We start from the raw sequence: 5,238 nt of genomic DNA, 5'->3' as shown, positions 1-5,238 counted from the left end.
TATGACCTTTGTCACAGGATCTCTAGGGCATTGCTTCACCAGCCAGGAATGTGTGGATGATGGCTGCACAATGTCAGAGTGGGCATGGGAGCTTGGAGAGGCCAGGCATGGGAGAAGATGCTTCAGGGCCTTTGTTGGAAAAATGGATTCCCAGGCCTCGGAAAGCTGAGGGATGCCTGAGTCTGCATCTGTGGTGGGTCAGCTGCCATTGCTCCTGAGTAGGTGGGGCCCTGCTACTTGGACTTGGATGTGAGTGTGGTTTCTGCCTTTTCTCAGTTTCCAGCACTTTCACAGAGTGCACACAGCCCTGGCTTCACCTCCTCATTGCACCTGGTATGTTTGCATCAGCCTGTCTACAGGGGCTGCTGCTGCCATTACCTGCAGCACCTCTCCCATTTCAGAATGATGCAGAGGGAACCCGAGAGTCCCTACCCTCATTCACGCCTTTATCTTTTCATTTGATTGAAAGCATGCAGCTGTCAGTCAACATTATTATCTTAAAAGACAGCACTTTCGACATTCCAAAGATTTTAGGAGTTCTATGGCAGAAAGCAGACATACGCCAAACCAAACATATTTTACAACCTTACACCTATTAAAAAGAAAATCCCAGGACTCGAGTCTTGAATGTAGTGTTCTAAGAATTAAAACAATGTATTCCTTTATTTGGAATCATATATTAAAAAAAAAGAAAGTACATAGCTAATACAGAAATTTCACATGAACTCTAAAGTGAACCTTGATTCCATGACAAAAGTGGAAACTGCACAGAAAAGCCCTTAACACAATCTTTGTTTAAACTACAAAATACACCAAATTGCCTTAATGAAAGTGTGAGAGAGAAAAAATGAGGAAGCCAGAAAAGGCTTTTGGTGAAACACTTTTATACACAGGAACAGCCTGAAAACGTATGCTGGACACCGATAAAAAAATTGAAGAGGAGGATAGCCTAAAGATATATCCACATCTACACTAATAAGAAAACCCAAGGTAAACATGAAAATGTCTTTGTCATTTTTAACTAAAACCTATTCACAGCTACACAGATAAGGGAACAAGACCAAAGGAATAAAAGGCTTCTTTCATTCACATAACCAGCTGTTTTCAAGAAAATACAGACTTCTCCCTTTGTGAGTTTGATACACGTAGATTCCATTGGGCTTTCATGTAATACTTTCCTATTCTACTTTGGATATACTTTGGAATGTGAGGCAAATAATATTAATTATCCCTTCAGCTTCTTTTTTTCCTCAGCCTAATGTTCCAGACAAAGCGTTTATTTCACGTCCCATTTTTCCCAGGACAGACACTGAACTGAGCTGAGTAGTGCTTCCTTCAAGACAGTCCACAAATACCTCCAAATATTTAATACTTTCCAGTTCATAAAATAACCTGACCCAGCTGTATTGTTGGAAACTCTCAAAAATCCCCTCTTTATTGGGGAGAGATTTCTTCTTTTGCTTATTAACCATTTCTTCCTACTTGAACTTTGCATCATCAAGACTCCTTAATTATTGTGGCCATGAGACATTACTTAAGCCTGTGATTGGTCCTAGGCCAATGTCTCAGGCCAAGCTACACTTCAACTCCTTCTTAGTTCACGGTCAAGTGGCAAGGCTGAGCTCAGTAGCTTCTGTAAGTCATCACTTTCATGTCCCGATGAATCCAAGTACAAGATTCAGGGTCAAGCTGAATAATGCTTACTCCAAGACACCAGTCCTTGACTTCTCTGCCTTTAGAAACAGTAAATCCCAGCCTCATAGTAGGCAAACCACTTGCAATCCACCCCAAGTGAAGTTTTTTACTTTCACTTTTAAAAGTTTTGCTTCAAACTGTTTGCATCCACTTCCTTAATTTTCTTGGTCATGCCTCACAATTAGAGATTGCTACATTGTGGTGCACTAATGAGACTGCAATGATTGAAGTCAGGGAATTGAGCTCTGGGATGCATCATTCTTCCGAGACCAACTGACAAACTGGCCTCACACTGTGATACACACCCATGGCAGCCGTCAACAATATAGTGGTCAGCAACACAGGCTGGAATGGGTCAGCCTAGAAACTGAGGTACAGCAACAAGCAGCCATAATTATGCATTTTGGAAGTTCAAAAGAAGAGACAAAGATTCAAGGAGACAATTTCATGAAATACTTGTAAAATATGCAACAATTTAAGATGATGAATAAGCATCCAACAGGTTCCACAAACTCCAAGTAACAGAAACTCAAAGAAAGAAACTCAAAATTACCTGATAATTACCGTCGAGAACAAATACAAAGAGAATTTTGAGGATTTTCAAGAGAAGCAAGGGAAGTAGCTAGTCACGCAAAAGGGACCTTCAAAAATAACCAGTGGACTTCTAATCTGTCTTATCTGTCTTCTTAGTCCCAGCTACTCGGGAGGATGAGGCAGGAGATTGGCGGGAACCTGAGAGGCGGAGCTTGCAGTGAACCCAGATCCCACCACTGCACTCCACAGCCTGGGTGACAGAGCCAGATCCTGTCTCAAAGAAAAAAAAGAAAGAAAGAAAGAAAAAAGAAATGTCTTATGGAGTACTTCAGGGTAGAAAGAACATACACTCAAAAGCCATACGAATAAGCAAATTTAAGGTAAAGAAAAATACATGAAAAATTATCCAAGATGAAATAATTAACAATGTGCACCTCCACAATTTGTTCTCAATATAACTTAAAACAATAATATATTTAATAAAACAATCTATGACTAATTTTTGTTTGTGACATGCAATGCAGGTATAATTTTGATAACTCAGTAAATGAAACAGTGCAGTTAAGTTACATGGGAGTAACAGTTTTGTATGTTACTAAATGTAAACTAGTATAACTTTAAAAATTGTTATAACATTAGAATGTGCAATATAATCATCATAGCAACCACAATTAAACAAAGAAACAGAAAAGGGTAACCGGCAGGAAGAATGCTTTCTGTACTACAAAAGAGGGTAGGGGCTGTGTATTTAACTAGTCTTCCCTGAGGCTACTGAGCAAGCTATCATGCACCATGAGACAAAGCCTAAGCTGTTGCACTAGGGCTCATCCATATGCAGAACCTGGTGAAGCACTGGTGGCAGAAAGAAGTGGCTAGGTGGAGAGGCAACTGAAACAAAGTTGGCACAGCAACTGCTCCAACCCTGTGTCTTTCTTCATGGCTTCCCAGGAGTTTGAGGTTGAAACAATTGTTGACAAAAGACAAGACAAAAATGGGAATACAGTGGATTTCGGTTCGGTGGAAAGGTTATGACAAACAGGATGACACTTGGGAACCAGAACAACACCTCATGAACTGTGAAAAATGTATGCATGATTTTAATAGACGACAGACTGAGAAACAGAAAAAACTAGAATGGACCAGGACAAGTAGAATGTGTTCAAACAATGCCAGAAGAAGAACTTCCAGATCTACCAAAGTGGACTATACTAAGAGTTCTCCTAAAACGCTAGTGACTGGCAAATAACACGGATCCAAAAGCAGCCAGTTATTTGCTGCCATCAAGAACGTTAGGAGAAAGGCAGCTTCACTTCTCACTGACGCAAAGGATATGGAGTTAACAAATTCAACTCTCAAGACATTTGCACCTGACAGTCCTATTGACAACAAGAAAACTGTGAGCGGCTTTCAGGAACTCAAGAAACTGGACCCTATTGCAGTAGATCAGCAGGACGTGGTGGGCTTCAAGGTGACAGAAGGGAAACCAGTCAGGGACACTTTGTCAGGTCCCAGTGCAGAACAGGCTGGAATGGAGAACAGGACCCTGCTACAGCCACTAATGTCTCAGATGTCTGGCTCAGTTACTGCTTCCATGGCCACAGGCTCAGCTCCCCAAAAAGCTATAATGGTATTAATAGACTCATTAGCAGCCACTGGAACAACAGACACATGTACGTCAGTACCAAGAGTGAAAGATGGCAAAAGACATGTCACTGATGATGGCAGAGACCAGTCTTTTGTCAAGAAAAATACTTCACCTTAGGCTAACAGAGAGTGCCAGCACATACAGGGACATTGTAGTGAAGAAAGAGGATGGATTCACCCAGATATTGCTATCAACCAGATCGACAGAAAAAAATGCACTGAATACAGAAATAATTAAAGAAATGGTGAATGCTCTGAATAGGGCTGCTGCAGAGGACAGCAAGCTTGTGTTGTTCAGTGCAGCTGGAAGTGTCTTTAGTTGTGGTCTTGATTTGGAGTATTTTGTGAAGCATTTAAGGAACGACAGAAACAGAGCAAGCTTTGAAATGGTGAACAACATGAAGAACTTTGTGAATACTTTTATTCAGTTTAAAAAGCCTATTGTTGTATCAGTCAATGGCCCTGCCATTGGACTTGGTGCTTCCATACTGCCACTTTGAGATCTAGTGTGGGCAACCAAAAAGGCATGGTTCCAAACCCCTTAACGACCTTTGGACAGAATCCAGATGCATGTTCTACTGTTACATTTCCAAAAATCATGGGTGAAGCATCTGCCAATGAAATGTTAATTGCTGGGCGAAAGTTGACAGCACGGGAGGTGTGTGCCAAAGGCCTGGTCTCTCAAGTGTTCTTGACTGGAACTTTCACCGAGGAGGTTATGATTCAAATTAGGAAGCTTTCCTTATATAATGCAGTTGTGCTAGAAGAATGTAAGGCCCTTGTTCACTGTAATATTAAGATGGAGTTGGAAAAGGCGAATAAGAGAGAGTGTGAGGTGCTGAGGATGATCTGGGGCTCAGCCCAAGGGGTAGAATCCATGGTAAAGTATGTTGAAAATAAAATTAATGAGTTTTAATTGTCAGTCTGTCTGCTCAGGACCCAAGAACTAAGCCGAATCAAATACATCATGAGGTGCAAGATGCCCTAATCCATTTCATAGCACAAAACAATTTCACTCAAGGTGAAGGCTTGGAAGCAGATCTGGAAATGTCCAAGCTGTATCTTTAAATTATCATGGCATTTTTTAAGCACTGTAACTTTAAAAGAATTAATAAAACATTTCCTTGAACAAATGTGATTATTTTATACACACATAAGCGTAAATATAAAAGCAGACTGGTGGGTACTAGACTGTTCTTGCAAGCTCTAATTTGTATCTATGGCTACTACTATATATAAGATCAGAATAGCATTTTATTAGATGTGGATGACAGAGAATTCTGTAATAATGTTCATTTTTCTTATTTTTATATCCTAGAATGCAGAGTCTACTGGGGTAGGAGGCAGCCTCAGCTTCCCTCCCAC

The 5,238-nt window shown here is 40.7% G+C and overlaps 1 pseudogene; it reads left to right on the top strand.

Moving 5' to 3' along the window:
* Nucleotides 1-3,165: 3,165 nt before the first annotated feature.
* On the top strand, nt 3,166-4,789 carry LOC104658625 (annotated as a pseudogene).
* The last annotated feature ends 449 nt before the right edge of the window (nt 4,790-5,238 follow it).

The sequence above is a fragment of the Rhinopithecus roxellana genome, chromosome 8 (assembly GCF_007565055.1).
Source record: "Rhinopithecus roxellana isolate Shanxi Qingling chromosome 8, ASM756505v1, whole genome shotgun sequence".
NCBI classification, from domain to species: domain Eukaryota; kingdom Metazoa; phylum Chordata; class Mammalia; order Primates; family Cercopithecidae; genus Rhinopithecus; species Rhinopithecus roxellana.
This window is presented reverse-complemented; position numbering and strand designations above follow the sequence as displayed.